Below are 13,696 nucleotides of genomic sequence, written 5' to 3' on the forward strand. Positions count from 1 at the left end.
TAGATGGTGGTGCGTGAGTGCAAGTTGGTAGTGCTTAACACGTGTGAACCCCAGGTGTATAGTAACAGGTCTAGAGTTAACAGTAGTATTTGTGGATGAATTACTGGTAAGTATTGTAGCACTGCTGAGACTCTTGTATACACAGATACCGAGTTATCAGCTGAGTACTGCTCCTTGTAGGGTTAATATACTGGTCAACTGTGAAAGACCTTCCCCTAATTGGTGTAGTGCTCATATGTGGTGATGGTCTGGCACTCCAGAGGTTAATTGCTGGATGGGGTGCCGTTTTGCTCACTATGTTGTGTCCTATAAGCTTAATGCTGTAGTAGGATATTAGCATTCAGGCTTCCCTAATTGTAGCTGTAATTAACTGCCAGATATAATGTGTGCCGTTCCTAATTGTTGACTCTTAAGACCGTCAGGTCTATAAACAGTCCATAAATGTACACGAGCAGAGCCACGCTGACTTCCTTATTAACACTGAGTCAGTGTCCATGAACTAGGGCTCCGCGCGTGCACGTGGTCACGTGTTGCCTGGAGAGTACAAAGGCGGTATGGTGCAGGAACGCCGATGGCTGTTTTGCCATAAGGCTTCTTCCGGGAGTGTAATCTGCATAGCACGGTTTAAAGCGCTCCCATTTCACGCCACACATCACATGTTGCAATTGGTCCAATCAGCGTTGACACTATACACGGATTCTACGTATAAAACACAGAAAACATATTTTAATACATGGGGGACTTTGGGGAGGCCCATGACTGCCAGGGAAATAGGACGCAGATATCGGGGCTTTGAAAACCAGGAGTCTGGGGGACACTGGGCAGTCTGGGTGTATTTCCACCCGCCTTTCGACAAATCATGCCTGCTCCAACGTTTCGGTCATCAGAATGTGACCTTCCTCAGGGACGAGCAGTGAATGAGTGCCAGTGAAACACCATGTATACAACAATCAATAAAATATTACACTCACATTACATTACATCACATTACACACACACGGTTTTTGCGGGCTTTGGGGGTTCAAACACAGGTGAGTGTAATTTTTTATTGATTGGTGTGGGTATATATGGTGTTTCACTGGCACTCATTCACTGCACGTCCCTGAGGAAGGTCACATTCTGATGACTGAAACGTTGGATGCAGTGCCATGTACTTGTTATGAATACAGTTTTTTTGTACTCTCCTGGCTGTGTGCTGTCTCTGTTTCCCGGACCAACATCTGGTAAATATCTCTTTTTATATATATATATATATATGTATATAAGGCTGCGAACCCTTGTCCGAGTGGTCCCTGCCCCCGCTGCCTCCTTCCGAAAGGGCTGACTACGTACTGTGACGCGTCAGCCGGCCGATGCTGCAAGAATCTTGTGAATTTTGGCGTTGACGCGTCACGTGGTACGCGAGTCAGCCAATGGGGAGGAGGGGAGGGAAGGAGCTAGGTGGGAGGCGCCTTGAGCGGGGAGCAGGGAAGGAGCTGCGTGTTATTAAAGTGTGTGTGTGTGTGTGTATGTGTGTATGTGTGTATGTGTGTATGTGTATGTGTATGTATGTATGTGTGTGTGTGTGTATATATGTATGTGTGTGGGGGGGTGGACGGCACCACGATTGGAGCCCTCCCCCTCCCTCCCACTCCTGCCCCCCTCCCTCCCACTCCTGCCCCCCTCCCTCTCTGGCTCCCGGCTCCCTACAGACTGCATATCGCGGTCTGTGTCTGTCAGCGCCCCGCCTGTCTGCAGTGCGGGAGCGCTGACTGAGGGAGAGGGCCTTAGCCTTAGTGTCATAAAGGAGAGCTATTGAGCGTTGCAAATATATACAACAAGCAACAGAGAAGCCCAATGCTACATCCAATATGACAAAAATACACAGTAAAATACTTATATATTCTCTTGAAAAGGGGTCATTTAGTTTAACCCTTTGGCCAAAGCATTGTAAGCCTGTGAGCCACGACAAGTGGCTTATGGTGCTGTGTAGCCGCCAGGGACCCCACGATTTCAGAGGTAACCAGTGGGCTTAACCTTTATTATATAGCCTGGTCACCCTCTTGCCATCACACACAGCTGAGTCTTACGGGCTTTTTCATTAAAGTGAAAAAAAAGAGAGATAAAAAATTGGGTATTCTTGTTGTATTCAATGAAAATTAGAAATACAAAAATATTGCAATTTTCATTTAAAAACTTTTCTGTTTGACAGAATAAGGACCATATTTGGAATCCACCCTAGCAGCCATTTAATTCAATTTAATTCAATTCAGCTCCAGATGGTGCCTTCATGCAGGAGATTAGTAAATATGGAGAAGGGAAAGAGCTGAACATTTTCATCTCATGAGCCTGGGGCAGGGGGAAAGATTTGTGAGATTTCACCTATCAGTTTCAATGTTATACCTTATTACGGTACTGTATATACTATAACATGAGAATAATAGTTTAGCCCCCCTTTGAGGATTACTGGTTATTATAAGGAGTTAACAGACTTTAATGAGTTAACTGTGTCCCACCACTCAGGTTACTCCATTCGCTATCATGTGATGCAGGTGACTAGGTGTGAGGAATCGGGGAACGCGTCCCTCCTCACTTACCTACAGCATCTCCGCTCCTGTTACAGAGCACGTGTGCACCTGCTCCTTCTATGCCCGCTCCTTCTATGCACGGTCACAGAGCATAGCTCCACCCCCTCAGATGCGCCACACATCTGCTGTGCACTGTACACGCACATGACGACGCGCAATGAGCCCCAGCTGCGTGGCAAGTCTTGCTATGAGCCCTTGCCTCTTGCAGCCTATCTTTGGCATCTGCGGAGGCCCTGTCTCCGCTCCGCCCCCTCTCCTACTGGTTCCTGTCTCCTACAAAAAGAAGTAGTTACCTCTGCCAGGATTAAGGCTGTGCTCCTCCTCCTCATGGAAACCAACAAATACTATACATGCAGTATACATCCAAAAACACCAACCTGTCGGCTACATTAGCGGGTAGTAAGTCATTACCATCCAATGCTTTACTAACAACTAAGGCTCTCTACCCCCAGCAAAACACCCCCACCACACACACACAAACACACACACACACACATACACACACACAGTAATGGGTAATAGCCCTATTAGACAAAACGGGCTAATAGCGCTTTTGCCTATTGAAAAACATTTAAATACATTTACTGTTACAAAATAGACATTACAATAAAATAAATGTAATAATCACATAACAATCAAACACTAGCCATTCAATCTATCGATTGTCACTATGGCTACCTTCACTATGCCCTCAACATTGGGCACTGATACCTAGAGATGGGTGAATCTGCCCAAATCCGTTTACCGGATGTTCTCGTGTTTTCCCCCCAAAATTCATTATGCAGTGTAAAATCCATCAATCAATGGAAACCCCATAGTAAATAAAAGTTGTACTTACCCCAGTCGAGATGAAGGCCATCCTCCTTCTCTGCTGCACTCCAATAAAGGGCCAATGACCAACCATTAAAATACCACCAACACTACAATAATCCCTTAATTACCTTACCAGGTAGTAACTACTAAGGTAATAAAGGGGTTAACCCTGTCCGCTACTACCCCTCTCCACCGGAGGCCTAACCACTCACTCCAGGGCAAGTACCCCCTTCACCCACCCCTTTACCCCCAACAAAAGTTCCCCACACACATACCCCACAAATCAAGTATCCCAATAGCCTGCACTCATAGCTATTGTTCCACAACCACAATCACCCCTACCACCTATTATAACTAAGCACTGGCATCTACAGCACTTATTCCCTCACCTGCTGTCTCTGTAAATCTCCCATCATACCACTTAGATTGTAAGCTCTTCAGGACAGGGATTTCCTTTCCTAATGTCTGATTTTGCGGTGCTTATTGTATTATTTTAATTCCCTGTACTGTATTCTTTGTGAAGCGCTGAGTACACTTTTGGTGCTATATAAAAAAGGATATACATACATAGTAATTGGCAATAGCCCCATTATTCAAATCTGACTAATAGTGCTTTTTCCCATTGAGAAGCATTATTCTGAGGCCAGAGTCATGTGTAGTATGAATAGCCCAGATAGCTTCAACTCGTTCCTGTTAAAAGCACAACAAGTACTTTGTCTTTTCTTCACTTTATTGGGGAAAGCATAGATTCACAAAGGCACTTGTGGATGATGGTGTTGTGGGAGAATGTCTCTATGGTGAGTGTGTTTGATAGTGGGGAAAGGTGAAAAGGATGACATATGTATCAAAATGTTGTCTTTTACACATGCAGCATGCTGCTGGGACAGGGAAAATAACAGGCAGCTAACAAGGGAGAAATGAATCCCACAAGCTGCAAAGGGAGACAGAGGAATATGGAATCTAGTTCCAGGACACTCCCCGTCTGGTATCTGGAGATACCACTTTATTCCTGGAATATGTGAAACATATGTGCAATACAACAACATAACAATGCAAAGTTCATCTCCACATAACGATGTGAGACCGGCTGGTACCACCAGCTTAAAGTCCTTTGGCCATTTCGGTAAGGGAGGCCAAGTGGATGCACAGCTCCAGGTTAGCTTGATGCACCACAATGTCTCTCAGAGTCCACGGAACTGGTAGTCAGTTCTTCCTTGTTATAGTCATTAGGAGGATAATCTCTGTGATGGGTCTTAAAAAGGTTTTAACAATCCCACGTTGGGTCACCCGCACTTCTACCTTGCGGACCCTCTCATCTTCGCTTGGGATGGTTTTGATAATAAGTCCCATGTGCCATTTGTTTCTTGTCACCTGTTTGTCTTTCAACAGAACCACATCTCCTTCTTGAATATCTGGTTTAACCGTTTGCCATTTATGGCGTTCCTGGAGTGTCACCAGATATTCGCGTCTCCAGCGATCCCAAAATGTGTTGGCCAAGCGCTGCACCTGTCTCCACTGTCATTTGTACATATCCTTAGAGTTGAAATCTTCGACTGGGGTGGGGATGTTCCCTACTTTCTGGGTTAGGAGCATTGCTAGTGTCAAAATACTTGGCGATTCTGGATCTGTTGACACTGGAATCAAAGGCCTAGCATTAATTATCGCTGATATTTCGGCCATAAATGTGATTAACACTTTGTGGGTGAGTCGAGTCAAATCAGTTTTCAGCATCATAGAGTCCAAAATATGCCTGACCACCCCGATCATGCGTTCCCATGCTCCACCCATGTGAGAGGAGTGAGAAGAGTTGAATGTCCACGTACACTCTTGGTCACGCAGGTATCTCTGGATACTGTTGCCTCTATTATCTTTAGTGTTTATTTGTAATTCCTTACATGCTCTAACAAAATTGGTACCGCAATCAGAGCGTATTTGTTTAACTGGTCCTCTGACTGCAAAGAATCTTCAGAGGGCATTTATGAAGCTTGAAGCGTCCATAGATTCTATGATCTCGATGTGTATAGCTTGCGTACTCATGCAGGGGAAGAGTACCGCCCATCGTTTACTGTTTGCTAGTCCATCCCTCGTTCTACGTGAGATGACCATCCAGGGTCCAAATACATCGAGTCCTACACAGGTAAAGGGGGGTTCTGTATTAAGTCTGTCGATAGGTAAGTCTGCCATCCTTTGGTCTTGGCTTTTGCCTTGCAACATTCGGCACCTAACACATTTGTGGAGATTACTGGCCACGCACCTTTTCATGCCAACGACCCAAATGCCCGCCGCCCTAATAGCACCTTCAGTTAAGTGTCGTCCCAACAAAGTAGTGATATGATGCCGACCAGGAATGATAAGAGGATTGCTTTCCTCCCTGCTCAGTTGGGACTTGTTGAGGCGGCCTCCTACTCTCATGAGGCCGTCATCGTCAATGAAGAGATTTAACTTCCAAAATGGGCTGTTTTTGGGGACACTCTTCCCTCCACGAATGCAACTGATTTCTTCCGCATACGTTTCTCTCTGAACATGACGGAGAACAGTTTCCTTTGCCCTTGTAACTTCCTCCATGGTGCACAACTCTTTGCAGATGTGCCAGCCGTGGCAGCCGGTTGTTTTACTATCTGGTGTCTGGTGGAAGGAGAAGGCTATATGCCTGAGATGGGCTACTGCTCGCAGGAGGGCTGTCCACCTTGAGAAGTGATGGAATCGACATGATCCGAATGCGTTTCTGTACAGTACACTTGTGAGTAACACGAATACTTGAGGCCTTATATCCGTATCCTCTTCGGGATCCACGAGTTCAAAGTCGCCAACTGGGGTTGATGGCGTTTCCGCAGGCTGCATAAGAAACATGGATCCTGTGAGCCACTACGTATTCTGCAGTTGCGCTGCAGGTACTGATCTTGTGGCATGGTCTGCAGGATTTTGGTCTGTGGGCACATGGTGCCATTGTTCTGATCGGGTAAACTTCCTGATTCTTTCTACGCGGTTGGCCACGTATACGTAGAATCTTCTTTTCTTGTTACATATGTAACCTAGTACCACATTGCTATCTGTGTAGAATTTGACAGCATCTGGTTTGCAGTCCATCTTGTTTTCGATGAGTTTTGCCAGTTCTACCGCTAACGCTGAGCCACATAGCTCGAGTCTGGGTATGGTGTGGTTGGGTTGTGGCGCCAACTTAGCCTTGCCAGGGATGAACCTAATATGGTAACTTCCACCCACGTCCGTGGTTTTTAGGTAGGCCACCGCTGCCATGGCCTTTGTGGAGGCATCTGATAACACGCAAAGCTCTTTGCTGTGTGCAGCGGTGAGAGATATGGGCGAGTAGGGGCATGGGATCTGAAGTTGCTCAAGGGTCTTCAAGGAATACTTCCACGTTTCCCACTCTTTCCATTTTTCTGGAGGTAGTGGGGTTTCCCAGTCCTGCTTCTCAAAGGACATTTCTCTGAGAAGAGACTTCCCTTGTATAGTGACAGGAGCTACGAATCCTAGCGGATCGTAAAGACTGTTAACAGTGGACAGGACTCCACGTCGTGTGTAGGGTTTTTCCTCAATGGCTACCTGGAACGTAAATGTGTCTGTTTTAAGATTCCAGCTTATCCCCAGGCTCCGCTGTATGGGAGGCGTGTCGGTCCCCAGATCAAAATCTTGAGATAGTTTGCGTGATCATCCGCGTGGAACGCCTTCATCACTATAGCACTATTGGAAGCTATTTTGTGCAATCTTAGGTTGGCGTTTGCTAACATCTTTTGTATCCTTTTGAGTAGGTCTATGGCTTCTTTTTCGGTGGGGACTGATTTCAATCCGTCGTCCTCATACTGTCGCGGCCGAGTTTATTCTAACCTTTACCCGGTCTCGGCCGCGACAGATAACAGGCGCGCGTCGAGGTGTCCCGTGCGCGCACCGGAGCCTCGGAGGATCGGTCCTCCGATCGGGGCTTCCCCCTCCCCTCTCCGGGTCCGTCGGGTCCCCCGTAGCCCCCCACCGCCATCCCCCACATCGCGGGACACCAAGGCTTCTTCGGGGAGCCCTGGGCACGCGCGCCATGTGCGCACGCTCCCGATGAAGCGTGACCGCGCATCGATGATGCGCGGCACGTCGAGGAAAAAAAACGAGCAAGCCGGGAAACCTTCCGGCTTGCGGCTCGAGCCAAGTGCAAATAAAGTGTGCCGCCTCTGTAGAAGTCTCTTTCGACGAAGTTCCTCGCATCCTTCCCGAACTCTGCTTCTCCGTCTTGAGCTGTTCTTCTGAGGCCGTAGGCAGCCACAGCAGGTGATGGGCTGTTACCGAAGACATGTACTTTCATGCGGTACTCCATTATTTCGTCTTCTATGTCATCATTTTGGTACCACAGGAATCTTACGTAGTTACGGTTGCCTTCTCGCACAAGGAAGCAGTGGAACATCTGTCGAATGTCTGCTGTTATGGCAATTGGCTCCTTGCGGAAGCGGATCCACACTCCCAGAAGACTGTTTGTCAGGTCCGGCCCTGTGCAGAGAACATCGTTTAGGTAGACTCCCTGGTGCTGAGCACTGGAATCGAATACCACTCGAATTTGGCCAGGTTTCTGGGGGTGGTAGACGCCAAATGACGGGAGGTACCAGCATTCTTCGTCTTCTCTCAGTGGGGGCGCCGATTCTGCATGACCACTGAGGAAGATCTTCTGCATGAAGACCACAAAGTGTTTCTTGGTCTCCGGTTTCCTTTGTAGGTTACGGCAAAGCGAAGTGAGCCTAGCCATGGCGTTGTCTCTGTTGTTTGGGAGGCGTCTTCTTGATGAGCGGAATGGTAGTGGGGCCACCCAACTGCCTAATTCGTCCTTGAAGAGCTCCTTATCCATTAACCTCACAAATTCTTTATCTTCCATTGATGGCGCCTGTTTGTCATCATCCTTTGTTGTCTGGAACGCTGTACACCCTAGGTCATCAGTGTATTTGTTTATCACAAGTGCGTCCCCATATTTCTTTTGGTCTCGAGCTTCTCATGGACCTGGAAGTGGTTCAGACAGGGTTTGAAGTGGGATGCACGATGTTCTTCAACAAGTTTGTTCGTAGGGCGTCTACGTTGTCGGGTCCGCGTATCCTGTCTATGCTTACTTCTCCCACTACCACCCATCCTAGATCAAGCCTTTGAGCATTTGGGGCATTGTGGTCCCTGTTTCGCTGTTCGCGGATCTTGTGTGCTCTCATGATGTCCCTGCCAAGTAGCAGCATGATTTGGGCACCATAGTCTCTGGGTGATAAGCGGCTATGTGCCTGTCGCTATTGCACTCTGTGCATTTGATAGCTTCTTTGCAGTCCTTGAATAGATGAGCTGTGGAAGCACAACATTTGAAACAAGCTCCCCATTCCTTGAGTAAGTTCTTTCGCTCCTCTATGGGCTTTATTCTGAATCGATACACTTGTTAAGCGGATGCAGCCTTTTATGTATAGGACATTCTTTGTTAAGGTCCCTTGGTTTCTTGTTCCTGACGGCCGCCTGGTCGGGACTTGCATGGGTCGTAGGGGACACGTTCATCCTGTGGACCGAGATGGGTGTTCTGGCATCCTTGTATCTCGCTGCTGACCTTTCATTCCTCGGGTGGCTGGCACTGGATGTGGTCTGCGCACTTAAGATGAAGCTGGGGTCGTTTCTCGTCCTTGCTGCTTCGCGAATGAAGCTTAATAAGACTGAAAATGGGGGGTAGATGACTTGCTTCTCCCTTTTGTATTTGGAGCCTTGTGAAATCCATCTTTCTTGGAGGTTGAAGGGTAGCTTCTCCAAGATGGGTCTCACTCCACGAGCTGAGTCTAGGACATTGAGACCTGTTAAGGAATGGTCTTTTCTTGCAAACTCCAGCTCTTGCAATAAGTCCCCAAGTTCTCGTAACTTTGAGTAGTCTCTAGCTGTGATCTTGGGAAAGCTGTTGACTCTTTTGAAGAGCAAATCCTCGACTGCTTCGGGGCTACCATAGCACTCTTCTAGCCTTTCTCATACTAGGTCAAGACCTACTTGGGGGTGGTTCGCATTTGCTGCCCCGAGTCTCTTCGCGTGTTCCATGGATTCTTTTCCCAGCCATTTGGCTAGCAGTCTGAGTTCTTCCCTAGCTGAGACGCCAAGGCTCTTGATTGCATCCTTGAATGCGAACTTCCACATACGGTAGTTCTCGGGACAGTCATCAAAGTTGGTAAGTCCTGTTTGCACCAGGTCACGCCGGATCATGTACTGGGCCATGTCTGTCAGGCCTGAGGCATCGGCGTGTTGGTCATGTTCTGAAGTAGTTGCTGGGAGGGTCCATGCGGTCGCCTCTTTCTTGGCGTGGTCGCGTGATGACTGCTGGTCAGTGTGAGGTGCTGTGTTTTCCCGTGTGGGTGTACCTGGATTTCGAGCCTTTTGTAGTGCATCCGTGTGCACCCAGGTAGCGTGTACCCTTAAAAGAACAGCATCTTCTCCACGTGGACCTAGCAAGTCTTCGGTGTTTGTGGTATCGCTCCCGTTATGTTGAGATGGTGCACTGGTGTTTACACTGAAGAGGCTCCTTATGTAGTCTTCAGTGCGTTGGTCTGGATCCTCTGAGACTATCCATCTGTATGGTTGCTCCCCGCCATCCTGTTGCGCGGCTGCTTCTAAGACTTCGGCTTGGGCTATGGCGGCAGCAGCTTCCCTTTCTTGATTTAGGGCCTCTAGGTTAACGTCCACCTCTGTCTTTTTCCGTGCAGCGGTGGCAGTGGCTGCAGCGGCGGTGGCAGCAGCGGTGGCAGTGGCTGCAGCGGCTGTCTGCTTCTCTTCTATGCGGGCCCTTTCTAGTTTCATGGCTGCCTCTTTCTGAGCGTATACGGCCCTGGCACGTGCGGCCTCTGTGGTGGCGCGCGCCTTGGTGGCGTTTGTGCTTGCGCTAGACACGTGAGATTGCACTGATCTTGTTGACCTTGACGAGTGTCTGGATGTGCTAGAGCGCTGTGATGCGGTCTCCAGGAGAAGCTCTTTTCTCTCACTTTTGGCGTCCGTGATGGTGATCTGCATGAAGCCGTCGCGCTCCAGGTCGGTTGCCTCCTGCTGGTCACGTTCGCTGAGGCTTTCTTCCGTGTTGATTCTTTTCAGGTTGGCGAGATATGTTTGTGACAGCATTTGGTAGCGTTTGTGACTTGACCTTAATTGTGCTATCGCTTGCCTAATCTGTCTCTTCTGATCGCTAGTACTTGCAATGTTACATATTTCACGACCAGTGTCCTTCTAGGCCTTCTCTAACTTTTCGCGGTGTGCGTCAATGTCAGTTTCATTTTTTTCGCGGGCCTTTTGTGTCAGTGTGACTGTCCGTTTAGGCCTTGCGTCTGCCTGCGCCTGTTGCAGTTCTGCAGCGGTCTCTGTGTCTGAGTGGTCACTCTCCTGCGTGATGTCTGGTGAGGCTCTGAGTTCTGCCATGCTTTAGGTGTGTGCAGGCCTTTAGCCAGTGCGTGTGGCGTGCGGTCTTTTACCTGCGTCAGCGATGGGCGACTGTCTCAGATGATGCCGAGCGGTGTCCTGCAGCATTCAGTGTAGGGGTAGCTGTACTCACAGGTCTCCGGTGTCTCTGATCCGTGTCCTAGCGGGTGTCCGGTGGCGTGGCCCTTGGTGGCGCTAACTGGGGGATGCGCGCAGGGGTAGGTGAGATGGTAGCTCCTCACTACGGAGCTGAGCAGAGGGTGAACTCAAACAGAAAAAGGCAAACAAAGTTCTGTGTGCTATGAACTGTCTGTCTGCAAAGCTGCTGCCTTGTGTGCAAAGTTGTTTGCTGGCTGTGTGCAGTGTAAGCTGATAGCTGTACTGCTGCAGGCTGTGTGCAGTGCAAGCTGATTGTTGATAGTAAGGCTGCTGCTTGTCAGTCTGCAGAGACTGCTCTGTGTAAGCATAAAGTCTTTGAGTAGCAGCTCCTGTATGTGTCTTTAAGGCACACGGTCCTCCTTTTCACTATTCTGAGGCCAGAGTCGTGTGAAGTATGAATAGTCCAGATAGCTTCAACTCGTTCCTGTTACAAGCACAACAAGTACTTTGCCTTTTCTTCACTTTATTGGGGAAAGCATAGATTCACAAAGGCACTTGTGGATGATGGTGTTGTGGGAGAATGTCTCTATGGTGAGTGTGCGGAAAGGTGAAAAGGATGAGAAAGGGATGAGGCCTTGCCAGTAAAGAGAATAACAGAAGGTACTCATTCAGCCAATGTAGAAGTTAAAAGGAAGTGAGAGGGAATCTTGGTAGCAGGATAGTCTGGGGATAGACCATCTGTGAGCAAGGCAGAAGGGGAGAGCAGACTAGCCCATTCTGAAAGAAAGGCTGAGGTTCCTATAGCAATTCACTGACTATGGCTATGTAAACAACATGTGTATCAAAATGTTGCATTTTACACATGCAGCAAGCTGCTGGGACAGGGAAAATAACAGGCAGCTAACTAGGGAGAAATGAATCCCATAAGCTGCAAAGGGAGACAGAGGAATATGGAATCTAGTTCCAGGACAAGCATAAAAAATATACATGAAATAAAATACACATTACAGTACAATGAAAACATAAACACTAGGCATTTTATCCAGTGCTTGTCACTGAATACCTATGCCCTCAACAGGGGCATAGATAGCCACATTGGAAATCAATGGACACCCTAAAGAAATAAATGTGTTACTTGCCCTTGCCGGAATGAAGGCCTTCATTCTCCTCATCCTCTGCGGCATGAAACAGTCCCTGCCTAATGGGCAATAAAATGCAAAACCCATAAAAAATAATCCCTTACAGATAAGCTGCACCACGTTCCAGCCCTTGCAAACTTTTGCGGTCATGGTAACAGTACTGTAAATATGGCTACGTCTGTACCTCCCAAGCGTAGGAGTGAGAGCTACGAGGGGAAGGATCATAGAGTAACCCTATTTTAGTGCCTGATATGTTCTGTCATGTATGGTGAGCATTATCAACGGATGTGAAAAAAGCTCTTCTGTACTATAAAAGTTTTTGGTGCCCATCATTATTCGATCTGCATATCAACACCCAGCCTGCATGAATCCAGCACCCTGAACAGGTCTGAGAGACTGAGCACAGACATATAAATATTCAAGGCAAGCAGGGTTGCAATTCATTTGGTGAGATTTCCTCATTTGCATGTAACATTTCCATTTGATGTGGGATTAATAAGGGGGCCTACACTTCTGTCCCAGGTGGAGGAGAGAGAGAGTTGAACTTGTCAATCTCGCCAACCTGGGCAGGTGAAAAATATATGTGAGATTTCACCTATCACTTTCAATCTTGCACATTATTAAATCTAAGAGACTATTTCATTTGGTGAGATCTCCTTATTTGCATACAAAACTTCCATATTGTGTAGAATTAACAAGCAAGCTAAAATGAAATCACTCACAAAAATAAATTGCATGGATTGGACATGGAAATTATATTTTTGTGCAATTTCGCATAGTTACACCTTTCTCGAACTTTTATGAATACTGTATGCTCCTCTAAATGGGTGTCTATTTAATATTGCAACTATTTTCCTTCATCCAAAATCTGCAATAAATCAATTTGAATACCTGCATGGAGAGTTACAAGAACTGATGAGTGTGCAGATAGCTTAGAATATACTTGTGAGACAAGGCACAAACAGTTCGACTTTAAGCATATAAGATTAAGGCACATGATTTTTGGATAGAAAAATAAAGTTATATAAGTGATAAACTAATGACTTCAGCATAAGTGATATGTAAAAAGAACACATTTTACAGATATACTAGAACATTGTGTATCAGATTTAACTTAACAAATAAAGATTATTTGGACATCAAAAAGGAACAAAGTTAATGCTTCCGATATTGGCTATTGACTTTCTATTTCAGTAATGACTGTAGGTATGGTTTTAAAGTAGTGAGAATGTATTTTCCATCCTGTTTGAACAAAGTGTGCTCAGCCCTTCCTTATGATGATAGCAGAGAAGGACTCAGTTGTAGCCAGGAAAACATTGGTTCCATTAGAGTTTTGCAGCACAGAAATTGGACTTTCTTTCAGTTAGTATTATTACCTGATACTTTAACATTCATTCTTTGTTTGCTATGTGAGAGAATATGTCTGCAAAATGTTTTAAATGATACTGTAATGCACTATGAAACTGTTCCTATAATTATTAAATACTGTATACTATAGAGTAGCTGTAAGGTTCCCTATCTGTTTTAGTGAAAATACACGTTAGTTAAAATTAGAGATGAGAAAGCATTATCCAAATGAAAACACAACAATGCGAATGGCTAATCCTTTAGTGGGGATATAATAAATACACGAATACCTATATCTACAAAATGGTGCTCAACTTTAGCACTCCTTCA

The sequence above is a fragment of the Ascaphus truei genome, chromosome 16, assembly GCF_040206685.1.
Source record: "Ascaphus truei isolate aAscTru1 chromosome 16, aAscTru1.hap1, whole genome shotgun sequence".
Taxonomy (NCBI): Eukaryota; Metazoa; Chordata; class Amphibia; order Anura; family Ascaphidae; genus Ascaphus; species Ascaphus truei.